Consider the following 18,108-nt stretch of genomic DNA (forward strand, 5'->3'; position numbering starts at 1 on the left):
CTGAAAATCCCAGGAGATCAACATATTCTGAGATACTCAAACCACCCCATCTGGCACCAACAATCACTCCACAGTCAAAGTCACTTTGATCACATTTCCTCCCCTTTCTAATGATTGGTCTGAACAGCAACTGAACCTCTTGACCGTGCCTGCATGCTTTGCTGTATTGAGTTGCTGCCACATGATTGGCTGATTAAATATTTGCATAAATGAGCAGACTTACAGGTGAACCGAACACAAGGTCCCTGAGTGTATTTGAGACAGAGGTTGATAGGTTCAAGATAAGTAAGGGGTTAAGAGTTACCTCAAAGACAGAGTGACACAGGAGCAGAATTAGGACATTCAGACGATCAAGTCTACTCTGTCATTCCATCATGGCTGATTTACTGTCCTTCACAACTCCGTTCTTCTGCCTTCTCCCATAACTTTTGATGCCCATACTAATTGACAGACAGACAGATGGACATACTTTATTGATCCTGAGGGAAATTGTGTTTCATTACAGCCGCACCAAGAATAGTGAAGAAATATAGCAATATAAAACCATAAATAATTAAATTATAATAAGTTAATCATGCCAAGTGGAAATAAGTCCAGGACCAGCCTATTGGCTCAGGGTGTCTGACACTCCGAGGGAGGAGTTGTAAAGTTTGATGGCCACAGGTAGGAATCACTTCCTATGACGCTCAGTGTTACATCTTGGTGGAATGAGTCTCTGGCTGAATGTACTCCTGTGCCTAACCAGTACATTATAGAATGGATGGGAGTCATTGTCCAAGATGGCATGCAACTTGGACAGCATCCTCTTTTCAGACACCACCATCAGAGAGTCCAGTTCCACCCCCACAACATCACTGGCCTTACGAATGAGTTTGTTGATTCTGTTGGCGTCTGCTACCCTCAGCCTGCTGGCCCAGCACACAACAGCAAACATGATAGCACTGGCCACCACAGACTCATAGAACATCCTCAGCATGTTAAAGGATCTCAGTCTCCTCAGGAAATAGAGACGGCTCTGACCCTTCTTGTAGACAGCCTCAGTGTTCTTTGACCAGTCCAGTTTATTGTTGATTCGTATCCCCAGGTACTTGTAATCCTCCACCATGTCCACACTGACCCCTTGGATGGAAACAGGGGTCACCGGTGCCTTAGCCCTCCTCAGGTCCACCACCAGCTCCTTAGTCTTTTTCACATTAAGCTGCAGATGATTCTGCTCGCACCATGTGACAAAGTTTCCCACCGTAGCCCTGTACTCAGCCTCATCTCCCTTGCTGATGCATCCAACTATGGCAGAGTCATCAGAAAACTTCTGAAGATGGCAAGACTCTGTGCAGTAGTTGAAGTCCAAGGTGTAGATGGTGAAGAGAAAGGGAGACAGGACAGTCCCCTGTGGAGCCCCAGTGCTGCTGACCACTCTGTCTGACACACAGTGTTGCAAGCGCACGTACTGTGGTCTGCCAGTCAGGTAATCAATAATCCATGACACCAGGGAAGCATCCACCTGCATCACCGTCAGCTTCTCACCCAGCAAAGCAGGGCGGATGGTGTTGAACGCACTGGAGAAGTAAAAAAAAAATGACCCTCACAGTGCTCGCCGGCTTGTCCAGGTGGGCGTAGACACGGTTCAGCAGGTAGACGATGGCATCCTCAACTCCTAGTCGGGGCTGATAGACGAACTGGAGGGGGTCTAAGTGTGGCCTAACCATAGGCCGGAGCTGCTCTAGAACAAGTCTCTCCAGGGTCTTCATGATGTGGGAGGTCAATGCCACCGGTCTGTAGTCATTGGAGCCACTGGGGTGCGGCGTCTTCGGTACAGGAACGAGAATCAACAACCTATCAGACTCCCTTTAAGTATACCCAATGACTTTGCCTCCACAGCCATCTCAGCAATTCATCACCTTCTTGCTAAAGATTCTGAGGTTGTGCCTTCTGGTCCTAGACGTCCACACCATCGGTAACATCCTCTCCACATCCACTCTATCTCAGCTATTCAATATTCAATAGGTTTCAATGGGATCTCCCCTCACTCTTCTAAACTCCAGCGAGTACAGGCCCAGAGCCATCAAACGCTCCTCATACATTAATCCTTTCATTCACAGAACCTCTTCTGGGCCCTCTCAGATGCCAGCACAACTTTTCTTAGATAAGAGGCCCAAAACTGCCCATAGTACTCTGTACAGTCTGACCAATGCCTTTTAAAGTCTCACCATTGCTGTGTTCTTGTCCTTTCAAAACAAGTGCTAACATTATATTTGCCTTCCTTACCACTGACTCAAATTCCAAGCTAACCTTTAGGGCAGGGTGTCCCAACCTGGGGTCCACAGACACCTCGGTTAATCGTAGGGGTGGGGATCCCCTGCTTTTGAGAATCCTGCACAAGGACTCCCAAGTCTCTTTGCACCTCTTTCCCCATTTAGAAAACAGTCCGTACCTTTGTTCCTTCTACCAAAGTGCATGTCCATACGCTTCCCAAGATTGTATTCTCTCTGCCACTTCTTTGACGAAAGAGAAGCAGAATAAAGGGTGTAAAGGTAGTAAGGTAGAAGGGCTAAAGTGTGTGTACTTCAGTGCAAGAAGCATCAGGAACAAAGGTGATGAACTGAGAGCTTGGATACATACATGGAATTATGATGTAGTGGCCATTACGGAGACTCGGCTGGCACCAGGGCAGGAATGGATTCTCAATATTCCTGGATTTCAGTGCTTTAAAAGGGATAGAAAGGGGGGGAAAGGGGAGGATGGGTGGCATTACTGGTCAGGGATACTATTACAGCTGCAGAAAGGGTGGGTAATGTAGCAGGATCCTTTTTTGAGTCAGTATGGGTGGAAGTCAGGAACAGGAAGGAAGCAGTTACTCTACTGGGAGTATTTTGTAGGCCCCCTGGTGGCAGCAGAGATATCAAGGAGCAGATTGGGAGGCAGAATTTGGAAAGGTGCAAAAATAACAGGGTTGTTATCGTGGGTGACTTTAACTTCCCTAGTATTGATTGGCACTTGATTAGTTTCAAGGGTTTAGATGGGGCAGAATTTGTTAAGTGTGGCCAGGATGGATTCCTGTCTCAGTATGTTGACAGACCGACTAGGGGGAATGCCATACTAGATCTAGTATTAGGTAACGAACCGGGTCAGGTCACAGATCTCTCAGTGGGTGAGCATCTGGGGGACAGTGATCACCGCTCCCTGGCATTTAGCATTATCATGGAAAAGGATAGAATCAGAGAGGACAGGAAAATTTTTAATTGGGGAATGGCAAATTATAAGACTATAAGGCTAGAACTTGCGGGAGTGAATTGGGATGATGTTTTTGCAGGGAAATGTACTATGGACATGTGAACGATGTTGAAGGATCTCTTGCAGGATGTCAGGGATAAATTTGTCCCAGTCAGGAAGATACAGAATGGTAGGGTGAAGGAACCATGGGTGACAAGTGAAGTGGAAAATCTAGTCAGGTGGAAGAAGGCAGTGTACATGAGGTTTAGGAAGCAAGGATCAGATGGGTCTATTGAGGGATATAGTGTAGCAAGAAAGGAGCTTATGAAGGGGCTGAGAAGAGCAAGAAGGGGGCATGAGAAGGCCTTGGTGAGGAGGGTAAAAGAAAACCCCAAGGCATTCTTCAATTATGTGAAGAACAAAAGGATGACAGGAGTGAAGGTAGGATCGATTAGAGATAAAAGTGGGAAGATGTGCCTGGAGGATGTGGAAGTGAGCGAGGTCCTCAATGAATTCTTCTCGTCGGTATTCACCACTGAGAGGGAACTTGATGACGGTGAGGACAATATGAGTGAGGTTGATGTTCCGGAGCATGTTCATATTAAGGGAGGGGAGGTGTTGGGAGTTGTTAAAATACATTAGGACGGATAAGTCCCCGGGGCCTGACGGAATATTCCCCAGGCTGCTCCACGAGGCGAGGGAGGAGATTGCTGAACCTCTGGCTAAGAACGTTATGTTCTCATTGTCCACGGGAATGGTACCGGAGGATTGGAGGGAGGTGAATGTTGACCCCTTGTTCAAAAAAGGTAGTAGGGATAGTCCGGGTAATTATAGACCAGTGAGCCTTACGCCTCTGGTGGGAAAGGTGTTGGAAGAGATTCTTAGAGATAGGATCTATGGGCATTTAGAGAATCATGGTCTGATTAGGGACAGTCAGCATGGCTTTGTGAAGGGCAGATCGTGCCTAACAAGCCTGATAAGAGTTCTTTGAGGAGGTGACCAGGCATATAGATGAGGGTATTGTAGTGTATGTGATCTACATGGATTTTAGTAAGGCATTTGACAAGGTTCCACACGGTAGGCTTATTCAGAAAGTCAGAAGGCATGGGATCCAGATAAGTTTGGCTGGGTGGATTCAGAATTGGCTTGCCTGCAGAAGGCGGAGGGTCGTGGTGGAGGGAGTACTTTCAGATTGGAGGGTTGTGACTAGTGGTGTCCCACAAGGATCTGTTCTGGGACCTCTACTTTTCGTGATTTTTATTAACGATCTGGATGTGGGGGTAGAAGAGTGGGTTGGCAAGGTTGCAGATGACACAAAGGTTGGTGGTGTTGTAGATAGTGTAGAGGATTGTCAAAGATTGCAGAGTGACATTGATAGGATGCAGAAGTGGGCTGAGAAGTGGCAGATGGAGTTCAAACCAGAGAAGTGTGAGATGGTACACTTTGGAAGGACAAACTCCAAGGCAGAGTACAAAAGTCAATGGCAGGATACTTGGTAGTGTGGATGAGCAGAGGGATCTGGGGGTACATGTCCACAGATCCCTGAAAGTTGCCTCACAGGTAGATAGGGTAGTTAAGAAAGCTTATGGGGTGTTAGCTGTCATAAGTCGAGGGATAGAGTTTAAGAGACGCGATATAATGATGCAGCTCTATAAAACTCTAGTTAGGCAACATTTGGAGTACTGTGTCCAGTTCTGGTCGCCTCACTATAGGAAGGATGTGGAAGCATTGGAAGGGTACATAGGAGATTTACCAGGATTCTGCCTGGTTTAGAGAGTATGGATTATGATCAGAGATTAAGGGAGCTAGGGCTTTACTCTTTGGAGAGAAGGAGGATGAGAGGAGACATGATAGAGGTGTACAAGATATTAAGAGGAATAGACAGAGTGGACAGCCAGTGCCTCTTCCCCAGGGCACCACTGCTCAGTACAAGAGGACATGGCTTTAAGGTAAGGGGAGGGAAGTTCAAGGGGGATATTAGAGGAAGGTTTTTCACGCAGAGAGTGGTTGGTGCGTGGAATGCACTGCCTGAGTCAGTGGTGGAGGCAAATACACAAGTGAAGTTTAAGAGACTGCGAGACAGGTATATGGAGGAATTTAAGGTGGGGGGTATATGGGAGGCAGGGTTTGAGGGTCGGCACAACATGTGGGCCGAAGGGCCTGTACTGTGCTGTACTATTCTATGTTTCTATGTTCTTTGCCCATTCTCCTAATTTGTTATTCTGCAGACTCCCAGCTTCCTCAACACTACTCGCCCCTCAACCTATCTTTGTATCGTCCTTAAACTTGGCCAGAAAACTATCAATTCTGCCACACAAATCATTGGCCTATACTGTGAAAAGAAGTGGTCCCAACGCCGGCCCCTGTGGAACACCACGAGTCCCTGGCAGCCAACCAGACAATGATCCCCTTCAATCCCACTCTTCGCCTCCTGCCAGTCAACTAATCTTCTGTCCATGTTAGTACCGTTCCTGTAATGAACTCCATCTGCCTCTCTCTGAACAACTTTCCATGCGATCTGTATCCATGACAACCTTCCTTTCTCTCCACAACACCACCAACTTGTGTTAGTCACAAACCTACCAATCATATCTCCAACATTCACAACTCAGGTTTTAACACTTTACACATGAGGTACCCTGTAGTAAACCACAGGCCAATGTTCAAAGTAAACTTTAATATCAAAGTGCATATATTTATTTGGAGTATTGTGTACAGTTCTGGTCACTGAATTATAGGAAAGATGTCAACAAATTAGAGAGAGTACAGAGAAGATTTACTGGAATGTTACCTGGGTTTCAGCACCTAAGTTACAGGGAAAGGTTGAACAAGTTAGGTCTTTATTCTTTGGAGTGTAGAAGGTTGAGGGGGAACTTGATTGAGGTATTTAAAATTATGAGGGGGATAGATAGAGTTGACATGGATAGGCTTTTTCCATTGAGAGTAGGGGAGATTCAAACAAGAGGACATGAGTTGAGAGTTAAGGGGCAAAAGTTTAGGGGTAACACGAGGGGGAATTTCTTTACTCACAGAGTGGTAGCTGTGTGGAACGAGCTTCCAATAGAAGTGGTAGAGGCAGGTTTGGTTTTGTCATTAAAAAAAAAATTGGATAGGTATATGGACAGGAAAGGAATGGAGGGTGTGGGGCTGAGTGCAGGTCGGTGGGACTAGGTGAGAGTAAGCGTTCAGCACGGACTAGAGGGGCTGAGATGGCCTGTTTCCATGCTGTAATTGTTACATGGTTATATATGTCACTATATACAACCTTGAGATTCACTTTCTTGTGGTCACACGCTTTAAATAACCATAACAGAATGAATGAAAATCCACCCACTGGGGCTGTCAGCCTGAGTGCAGAAGACAACAAATTGTGCAAATACAAAATGAAGAATTTATAATAATAAATAAATAAGCAATAAATATCAAGAACATGAAATGAAGGGTCCTTGAAAATGACTCCATAGGTTGTAGGAACATTTCACTGATGGGGCAAGTAAAATTATCACATTTCTTTCAACAACCTGATGGCTGAGCGGTAATAACTGTTCCTGAACCTTGGGTGTGAGTCTTAAGGCTTATGTACCTACTTCCTGATGGCAGCACCGAGAGGAGAGCATGTCCTGGCTGGTGGGGGGTCCCTGATGATGGATGCTGCTTTCCTGCCACAGCATTTCATTTAGGAGTGCACAGTAGTTGGGGGTGCTCACCAGTGATAGACCGGGCCATATCCACTACTTTTTGTAGCATTTTCCATTCGAGGGCATTGGTGTTTCCATACCAGGCTGTGATGCAGCCGGTCAATATACCCTCCACCACACATCTATAGAAGTCTGTCACGCTGAATCTCTGCAAACTCATAAGGAAGTAGGGGTGCTGCCATGCTTTCTTCATAATTGCATTTATTTGTTAACCCAGGACAGGTCATTTGAAATAAAAACGCCTCGGAATTTAAAGTTGCTGACCCTCTCCACCTCTGACCTTCCGATGAGGACTGGCTCATGACCCTCTGGTTTCCTTCCTACAAGGTCAATAACACCGGACAACAAAGAATTTGCTTCCTGAATACTTCTGGTGTACTTTATGGATTTTGGGCTGCTGATCAAGCAAAATCACCATGAGATTTCCCTACCACTCACCATTTTTAAAAAATCACTTATATTTGCTATTTCAATTCATTATTCAAATCAATTAAAATGTTGCCCACAATGTAAAGTGAAAAGTTCTCCATCGTGTCCAGGTATGTTGGAATGCTAGAGTAGACTTGATGGGCCAAATGGCCTAATTCTGGTCATATATTTTATGGTCAATGCCAGGAAAGCCAAGAGCTGATTACAGACTATAGGAGGAAACCGGAGGTACATGAGCCAGTCCTCACTTGGGCATCAGAGGCAGAGGGAGTCAGTTAGGTAAAAATTCCTTGGCATTATCATATCAGGGGATCTGTTCTGGGACCGGCATGTAAGCGTCATCACAAAGGCTCAACTTCACCTCTACTTTCTTACTTGTGTAGATTCACTTGTCACCAAAAACTGACAAACTTCTTTCCAATATTTTTATTAATATTACATAAATTGCATGAATACAAATACAAAATTCATAAGGATACAAGTAATACGAATTACATTACATTTAAATCACAGTAATATGACCACTGTATCCCATATTCCAGATCAATCATGTAGAAAAAAAGATTGAATTATGAAATGAAATAAAATAATATAATAATTTTAAAAAATCTACCCCCACTACCAAAATGAGCCAGTTGGTGAAAAAAAAAAGAGAAAAAAAATTACCATCTAATAATATATTAATAATGGCTCAGACCCATACTTTAATAACAGTTCAATGATTATGAAAATAACTCAGAAAGGGTCCCCAGAACATTAGAAAATCATGTTTAGAATCAGAAATCGAACAACGAATCTTCTCTAGATCAAGGCACAACATAGTTTCAGATATCCATTGAATATGAGTGGGAGGGGCAGACTGTGGATACAGTCCAGTCCATCACAGGCATTCCCAGGAATGGGCACATTTACAAGGAACACTGCCACAAGGAAACAGCGTCCATCATCAAAGACCCTCACGGTCCTGCCAACACCCTCATCTCACTGATACAATCAGGCAGAAGGGTCAGAAGCCTTTGGTCCCACACCACCAGCTTCAGGAACAGGTATTACCTTTCAACTATCAGACTCCTGTACCGGCGTGGATAACTTCAGCCTGAACTGATACTACGACCTACAGGCTCACGTTCAAGGACTCTTTGCAACTCAAGATCTGAGTATTACTGTTTACCTTATTCATTTTCCTTTGAAAACTTTCATTTAACACTTACATAGCTCCTCGGGTTAATAAACCCTTTCAGCGTTTGAGGGGCTTCCACACCTGACTCAGCCTGACTCAGCCACTCCGTGTGCAGGAGCAGAAGGAGCCCAGACCGTGATCCTCTGGGATGGGGAGAGTGTGTTTGCTGGTGAGAGCAGCACTGGATGGGGGAAGGATCACCCGTTTCACATAAGCCATTGGGTGGGAGTGATACACGGTGGGGACAAGGTGTGGCCAAGAGGATTGACATGGCAAGGCAGATGTTGTCTATGGGGGACTTTGAAGAGATGTCACCTTGTAGCTAGTCTGGAAGGTGAGAACACGTGGGATCGAGGGTGAGATAAGGAAATGGACACAATATTGGCCTTGGTGGTTAAGAGTTGCGATAGGAATGGAGTTCCTCTAAAGTGGGGGCCTGTGAACAACGGTGTACCAAAGGGATTGTGCAGTGTCCCTCTTCAAATAAGTTTACCCGATCAACAAAGTTGGTGAGGGAGTGCACAGTGAAGAGGGTTATCTCAGAATACACGGAATTCCAGATGACCTGGGGAACAGGGCCAAGGAATGGCAGCTGGAGTTAAACTGGAAAACTTTGCATCTAGTGATCATTATGCCATTAATTTCAAGGCAATGCAAGAGAACACTTAAGAAAGAAACAAGGAAGGCTAAAAGAAGGCATGAGGCTGCTCCAACAGACCAAGTCGCAGGAGAATCCTATGGGCTTCTACAGACACAGTATGTTAAGAGCAAAAGGATTGCAAAGGATAGAATTGGTCCACTGAAAGATGACAATGGTAATCTAGGCTTGAAGCCAAAAGAAACGGGGAGATCTGAAATTGATTTTACACATCTGTATCAACTTGGGAGATGGACACAGAGTTGAAAGAAGTGAGGCTAAGCAGCAGTGAGGTCCTGAACCCTGTACAGATTACAGAGGAGGTGCTCACTCCTCACAAGGTATTCCCTCGGATCCTGTGGAATGCAAGTGCTGAAACTGCAGGGGTCCCAGTTAAATCATCCTTAATGACAGGTGAGGTACCAGATGAGTGAAGAATAGCTGATGCTGTTCTGCTGTATAAGAAAGGCTGTAAGAATGAACCGGGAAATTATAGACCGCTGAGTCTGACATCAGTAGTGGGAAAGTTATCGGACGTTATACTTAGGGACCAGGTATATGAGTATTTAATAGACAGGATTGATTAGGGATAGTCAGGATGGCTTTGTGTGTGGTAGGTCGTGTTTAACCAATCTTACAGAGTTTTTCAAGGAAGTTACCAGGAAAGTTGATGAAGACAAGGCAGTGGATGTTACCTACGTGGACTTCAGCAAGGCCTCTGACAAAGTCCCGCATGGGAAGTTGGTCAAGACGGTTCCATCATTTGACATTCAAGATGAGGTAGTAAATTGGATTAAAGCAATAGACACAAAATGCTGGTGGAACGCAGCAGGCCAGGCAGCATCTATAAAAAGAAGTACAGTCGATGTGTCGGGCCGAGACCCTTCGTCAGGACTAACTGAAAGAAAAGATAGTAAGAGATTTGAAAGTAGGAGGGGGAGGGGGAAATCCGAAATGATAAGAAGAGACAGGAGGGGGGAGTGGAGTGAAGCTGAGAGCTGGAAAGGTGATTGGCAAAAGAGATGCAGAGCTGGAAAGGATCATGGGATGGGAGGCCTAGGGAGAAAGAAAGGGGGGAGGGGAGCACCAGAGGGAGATGGAGAACAGGCAAAGAGTGATGGGCAGAGAGAGAAAAAAAGGGAGAGAAAAAAATATACGTAGATTTCGCACTACAGAGCACACCTGATTAAAAGCCGCTGGCTCTAATTTTAGAAAGAAAATCAATTTTGTACTTGTACAGGCCGCACCGGATTTTCGGCCGCAGGTGTCCCACGTTGTAATATGAGATATTTACACAGAAAGATATTACACATGAGGATTTTTTAACTTTTAATTAAATCCATATGGTAACAAACAAATACATATTGCAAAGCTTTTTTTCGAACCGTGCCTGTAATACGGTTACTTTTAAATATACATACGTATCGGTAACACAAATTACGTTGCGTATACTTTTTTACTGAACAGCACGAACAACATTCCAATATCTCCTAGCGACTGGTAAAAATATATATACTGCAGCCTACCAGGAAAAGTTATTGATCGCCTTTAACTTAAAAGCAGCGTTTTCGCTCGGGTCTAATGAGCTCCCTCCCACCTTCCCGTTTATCGTAAACCGGTATTTCCCACAAGACGCGGCGAAACCGGATGTGACGTCTAGCATTCCGGGCTGTAGTACAGAAAACATACTAACAAATGAATTACTAAGCGAAAATATTATAAACTAAATAACTGCCATAAAGGCAGCACAATGCTTTTCTTCGAGTGTTTTCCATGTTGATGAGGGTGAGTACAAATGACTGATTTACAATAATTTAATTGTGAAAGTGCGCTTGATTTATCGTACAATTTCATTGGACCTCTGTGAACTACTCATCAATTTTATTGGTCTACTGTTACGAGGCAAAATGTTTTTGGCGGCATGAAAAAAACCATGTATTAGCCGCACCGTAGTAAAGGCCGCAGTGTTCAAAGCTGTTCAAAATGTGGGAAAAAAGTACCGGCTTAAAATCCGGAATCTACAGTATATAAATCAGGGATGGGGTAAGAAGGGGAGGAGGGGCATTAACAGAAGTTAGAGAAATCAATGTTCATGCCATCAGGTTGGAAGCTACCCAGACGGAATATAAGGGGTTGTTCCTCCAACCTGAGTTTGGATTCATTTTGACAGTAGAGGAGGCCATGGATAGACATATCAGAATGGGAATGGGATGTGGAATTAAAATGTGTGGCCACTGGGAGATCCTGCTTTCTCTGGCGGACCGAGCGTAGGTGTTCAGCGAAACGATCTCCCAGTCTGTGTCGGGTCTCACCAATATATAAAAGGCACCGGGAGCACCGGACGCAGTATACCACACCAGCCGACTCACAGGTGAAGTGTCGCCTCACCTGGAAGGACTGTCTGGGGCCCTGAATGGTGGTGAGGGAGGAAGTGTAAGGGTAGGTGTAGCACTTGTTCCACTTACAAAGGATAAGTGCCAGGAGGAAGATCGGTGGGAAGGGATAGGGGGAACTAATGGACAAGGAAGTCGCGTAGGGATCGGTGGGAAGGGATGTGGGGGGAACGAATAGACAAGGGAGTCGCGTAGGGACTGTGAGTCGGCCGGAGTGGTATACTGCGTCAGGTGCTCTCGGTGCAGCATTTCGTTTTTCCCCCTCTCCTCCTACATTCAAATCTCTTACTATCTTTTCTTTCAGTTAGTCCTGACGAAGGGTCTCGGCCCGAAACGTCAATAGTGCTTCTTCCTATAGATGCTGCCTGGCCTACCACGTTCCACCAGCATTTTGTGTGTGTTGGTTGAATTTCCAGAATCTGCAGATTTTCTGGTGTTTGCATTTTTAAATTGGATTAGACATTGGCTTTGTAGAAGAAGCCAGAGATTGGTAATAATTTCCTCTGTGACTAGTGGACTGCTGTAGGGATCGGTGATGTGTCTGTTGTTGTTTGTCACCTGTATCAACATTCTGGATGATAATGTGGTAAATAGGATCAGCAAATTTGCAGATGACACCAAGATTTGTGTTGTAGTGGACAGTGAGGAAGATGATCATAGCCTGCAGTGGGATCCGTACCAGCTGGAAAAATGGGATGAAAAATGGCAGATGGAATTTCCTGCAGACAAGTACGAGGTGTTGAATTTCAGTAGGACCAACCAGGGTACGTCTTACATTGAATGGTCGGGCACTGAGGAGTCTGGTGGAACAAAGAGGCCTGGGAATGCACAACCATAATTCATTGAAAGTGTGTTGAGTCGGTTATAACTTTATTCCTTGGAACATAAAGACTGAGAGGAGATTTGATAGAGGTATACAACATTATGAGGGGTATAGATAGGGTAAATGCAAGCAGGCTTTTTCCACTGAGATTGGGTGACACGACAACTGGAGATCATGGGTTAAGGGTGAAAAGTAAAATGTTGAAGGGGAACATGAGGGGAAACCACTTCACCGAGGGGGGTGAGAGTGTGGAACAAGCTGCTGGCAAAAGTGGTGGATGCGATTTTGATTTCAATGTTTACGGGCCTGTTTCTGTGCTTTAGCTTTCTATGACTCCATGATGCTAAGTGTGAGGTGTTGATTTTGGGAAGGTATCCCAGGGCAGGGTGCAGACAAAAATGTCAGGGAAATGGAGTTTGTAGATCAGACAGACTTATACATAACACACAACAAAATAAACATTGATATTTGAACAAGTTCAGAATCAGATCAGGTTCATTATCACTGAGATACATATGACAGTTTTTTTCTGTTGAAGCACCAACGCAGTGGAATACATAAAAAAGTACAATAAGAAATGTGTAAAAAGTAGATAGTGCAAAAAGGGAGATCATAGTGAGCTGGTGTTCATGGGTTCACAGACCATTCAGGCATCTGATGGTGAACCCATGTTCTAAGCTGTTCTAAAACTGTTCTTTAATTGTAAGAAAATGAACCACAGTAACAGGCTCTTCCAACTTGATGAACCTGCTCTGCTAAATCACACCCGTCTGACCAATTAACCCATTCATCTGGGTGTCTTTGGAATGTGGGAGGAAACCAGAAACCTGAACACCCGTCGGATCCCGTGCGGTGACGGGGAGAACATACATCTCCTTACAGACGGTGGTGGGAATCGAACCGGTGTCCCTGGCTCTGTAATAGTGACCTGCTACCCGTTATGCTACTGTTCTGTCCATGATGAGTGTGCGTCCTCCGGCTCTGCTACCTCCTCCCTCACGGCAGCAATGAGGAGAGGGTGTGATGAGCAAGGCGACTTAGACCATAAGATAGAGGAACAAATTAGGCCATTCGGTTCTTCAAATCCGCTCCATCGTTTGATCATGACTGATCCATTTCCCTCTCGACTCCATTCACTTGCCTTCCTCTCGTAATCTTTTACGCCCTGACTTATCAACAACCTGTGAGCCTCTGCCTTAAATACACCCAGTGACCTGGCCTCCACAGCCCCCTGTGGCAATAAATTCCACAGATTCACCACCTTCTGGCTGAAGAAATTCCTCCCGATCTCTGTTCTAAATGGACAACCCTGAGGTTGTGCCCTCTGGTCCTAGGCTCCCTCACTATAGGAAACATCCTCTCCACACCCACTCCATCTTGGCCTTTCAACATTCAATAGGATTCAGTGAGATCCTCCCCCACCTTCTATTTCCCTAAATTCCAGCAAGTGCAGGCTCAGAGCCAAACTTTCCTCATTTGAGAAGCCTTACATTGCTGGGATCAATTTCCTGAACCCCCTTTGAACCCTCCCAATATCAGCACATCCTTTCTTAGATAAGGGGAACAAAACTGCTCACAATAATCCGAATGAGGCCTCACCAGAGCCTTATAAAGCCTCAGCATTACATCCCTGCTTTAATAGTCTAGTCCTCTCGAAATGAATGCTAAAATTGCATTTGCCTTCCTTCCCACCGATTCCATCTGCAAGTTAACCTTGGGAATCCTGCACAAGGACTAGCATGTCCTTTTGCACCTCATTTTTTCCCATTTTCTCTCCATTTGGAAAATTGTCATTTCTTTGCCTATTCTCAGAATCAGTCCAAGTCCTTCTGCACCCCCTCTCCTTCCACAATTCTACTTGCCCCTCCACCTATCTTTGTATCATCCACAAATTTGGCCACAAAGCTCGCAATTCTGTCAGCCAAATCACTGATATACAATGTACAGAGAAGTAGTCTCAAAAGTGACCCCTGAGGAACGGCAGCCAATCAGAAAAGGACCTCTTAATTCCCACTCTTTGCCCCCTTCCGATAACCAAAGCTCTATCCATGCTCGTATTTCTCCTGAAATGCCATGCACTCTTGCTAAGCTCGCTTACCTTCATACTTCAACTTTTCCTTCCTTGTGGCTGTTGTAGTTGCCCTCTGTTGGTTTTTTCAAACGTTTCCCAGTCCCACTTGGTGGTAAGTTTCACCTCACTAGGACCTTAAAGGAGACACATTTGCAAATTGATAGTCGATAGTGATTGGGTAATCAGGTAATGAACAGCAGCTAATAGAAAGCAGTTGGAGTCAAGCAGGCTGGAGTCTTTGGAGTTGGGAGCTGAGAGGCTCTGGCGTGAAGAGGCTGAGTAAGTGACCCAGGTGTGGGGAGGGGGAGCAGTGAGAAGTCGCAGGTAAGACCTTCCTTAAGATGCTTTATTTTGCTGTTGACCTTTGACATTGTTTCAGTGCAGACAAGAAGGTAGTGTTGGATTAGAGTAACATTGTTCTTTTTCTTCCAGTTTGCTTATAATGTTTATATAATCACCTGTATGAGTAATTGTTCATTGAATTTTCAGTAACAGTAGTACAGGTGATTATGTACTTTTCCAGAAGCTCCTTTGCAGTGTGTGTCATACAATTGAACCCGACCAGTTGATAGGTTATTCTGTATCACTGGAAACTCTCCAGTCTGAGCTACTTCTTGTAAAAATGATAATTTCTTTGGTCATTGTCTTTCTTTGCCTCTACCTTCCTTACAGTAGACCAAGCTGAGAACCATTATTTTGTTTTGTTATCAACACTGAATAAACAGAAGAGAGGGTCCAGAGAAAGTTCATGAGAATGAGAAATAAAAGTGTTAATATATCAGGAGCATTTGATGATTCTGGGCCTGTTCTCGCTGGAGCTTAAAAGAAAGGAGTTTTGAAAAGTATCAAAGGTTGAGATAGAGTGGACATACAGAGAATGTGGAGCCTTCGATCAGAGGGCACAGCCTCAGAATACAAGGATGTCCTTTTAGAAAAGAGATGATGAGGAATTTATTTAGGCAGAAGTTGGTGAATCTGTAGAAATTTATGGCCAAGTCATTGGGTAAACTTTAGCTGAATTTAACAGATCCTTGATTAGGAAATTACCGAAGATTACGGGGGCAGGCAGGCGAATGCAGTAGAGAGAGAAAATAAATCTGCCATTTGGAATGGCAGAGCAGAGAGGCTTAATTCAGCTCCTCTGTTTGTATGTTGATATATTTATTCATTTATACCTGCTGCTTTATCTATTTATGTATTGACTGAGATACAGAGCAGAATAGGCTCTTCGAGGCATTCGGCCCAGCAAGAATCCTAGCCCAATCACGGGACAGTTTACAATGACCAATCAACCTACCAACCGGTACACCTTTGGACTCTGGGTGGAGACCAGAGCACCCGGAGGAAACCCACAGGGTCACAGGACAACGTACAAGCTCCTTCCTGACAGTGGTGGGAATTGATCCTGGGTCACCTGTACTGTAAAGTGTTGTGCGAACCACCACACTGTGGTACTGTCCTTATGTCTTATGGTCTTGTCTCACGGTCTCCCCGATGACGATATCTGCAGTTGGTGCACCCAGTAGCTACTTGGGACAGTAGTTTGACAGGGGCTGGGGAACTGGAATGGGTGCTGAATGTTCCACCGTTTCCATGTTTGAGATTTGATAGAAGGAGATTAAAGGTGATTGGATCCACTGAGTCTGTATGGGTAAAACTCAAAACAATAAAGATGCAATCATTCTGATTGTATCAGGGCTTTTGTCGTGGTTGATTTCAGTTACTCCAATATACATTGCTCCTTCGTGGAAGAGATTGCTCCGTAGTGCAAGAGATCAGACAGGACAGAATTTGGTAGATGCACCCAGGAGTGTCTCTTAAAACATAGGTGAGGTGAGGTGGACCTGCTGTTGAGTAATAAGCCTGGCCAGACTGACACATTCCCATGGGAGAATTGTCAGGCGAACACTAACCACAAATTTTAAGATATCTAACGATAAGGGCAAGTACAAATCGTGCGAGAGTACTCGATTAAAGCACGGCAAATTACAAGACTATTCAGCAGGAACTAGGGATAATTAACTGGGAACAGTAGTTTTTAGGCAAGTCCACATCTGACCTGTGGAGGGTGTTTAAAAACCAACTTCACAGAGTACAGGACAGGTATGCTCCATGTCAGGAGGACAGGGATGTCAAGGTCAGGGAATCTTGGATGTTGAGAGAGGTGGTGAATTTAGTCAAAAAGAAAAGGAAGTGTAGGTAAGGTTTAGGAAGCCAGATTCAACCAGAGAAACTGAGAATTTTAAGGAAACCAGAAAAGAACTCACAAAGGGAATTAAGAAAACCAGGAGTGGCTGTGAAATGCCCTTGGCAAGCAGGACTAAAGCGAATCCAGGGCACTCTACTCATACAGTCGATCAAGAGCAGAGTGTAAAGGGGAGAGGGTAGGACCATTCATGGATTAAGGACGGAACATCTATTTGGAGGTGGAGGATGTGGGCAAGGTCCTAAATGAGTAATTTACATCAGTATTACCAGTGAGGATGGTGAGATCAGTGTGGACTGAGATAATTTACTAGGGCATCTCTATATATGCACTAGGAGGTAGTGTTGGGTCTTTTGAAGAACATGAAGGTGGATAAGTCCCCAGGGCCTGACATGATATACCACAAGTTAGTGAGAGAGGCAAGAGAGGAGATTGCTGTGGCTTTGATCAATACCTTCATGACCTCTCCTGCCACAGGATTATTGAGAAGCTGATGTTGTTCCATTTATTAAAGGGAAATCGGGACAATCCTGGAAACTATAAACCAGAGAGTCTTCAGTCGGAGGAGGGGGGATGACTGGGATTTACAAGCATTTGGCCTAATTTGGGGCAGTTAGCATGGTTTTGTGGGAGACAAATCGTGTCTTGCTAACTTGAGGTGACAAGGGTGATTGAAGGTAGAGCTGCGGATATTGTCTACGTGGCTTTTCGTAATGCATTTGGCAAGATTCTTCATGGGACGTACATTCAGATGGTTGAGATGCATGGGATCCAGTCTATAGGCCATTTGGCTTCACAGCTGGCTGCTCACAGAAGAGAGAGTAGTGGTGGGAGGCCCGTGGCTCATGGTAATCTGCAGGGACCCGTCTGGGACCTACACTGTTTGTGACATATAGAAGTGACTCGGATGAGAATATGGATGGGTGGCTTGGTAAGTATGTAGACAACATGAAGATCACTGGTGTTGTGGATCGTGTCGAAGTCTGCCAAAGGACACAGCCGGATGTCAGTTACTGATATGGGCAGAGAAATGGCGTATGGAGTTTAATTTGGTCAACAGGGAGGTAGTGCTCTTTGGGAGTTCAAATGTAAATTGACGGTGCACCATTAATGGTGAGACTCTCAGAGATGGGAAGAGGAATCTCTTAGTCCAGGTCCGTTGCTCTCTCCACTTTCCACACGGATTGATAGGGTGGTAAAGAAGGCAAAGTAAAACAAGCTCAGTAAAATGTGTCAGTGATTGAAAACTAACGAGGAGAGTAAAGTCAGAATCAGGTTCAATATCACCGGCATGTTGTGAAATTTGTTAAGTTAGCAGCAGCAGTACAATGCATTACATGTGTAATGCCCTGGGAAAGGTTCCAATGGGTTTTTCTGTAGCTACAGTGTTTGGGTTACAGAAACATAGAAAATAGGTGCAGGAGTAGGCCATTCGGCCCTTCGAGCCTGCACTACCATTCA

At 44.8% G+C, this 18,108-nt stretch overlaps 1 long non-coding RNA gene across 1 annotated transcript in view; it reads right to left on the bottom strand.

Moving 5' to 3' along the window:
• Positions 1–18,108, bottom strand: part of LOC140731951 (uncharacterized) — a 201,012-nt gene that overhangs the window by 81,951 nt on the left and 100,953 nt on the right. Inside the window, exon 5 of the long non-coding RNA XR_012099950.1 lies at positions 14,469–14,575. This is a non-coding gene — a long non-coding RNA (uncharacterized lncRNA). The remainder of the gene's footprint in view (positions 1–14,468; positions 14,576–18,108) is intronic.

The sequence above is a fragment of the Hemitrygon akajei genome, chromosome 1 (genome assembly GCF_048418815.1).
Source record: "Hemitrygon akajei chromosome 1, sHemAka1.3, whole genome shotgun sequence".
Classification (NCBI taxonomy): Eukaryota; Metazoa; Chordata; class Chondrichthyes; order Myliobatiformes; family Dasyatidae; genus Hemitrygon; species Hemitrygon akajei.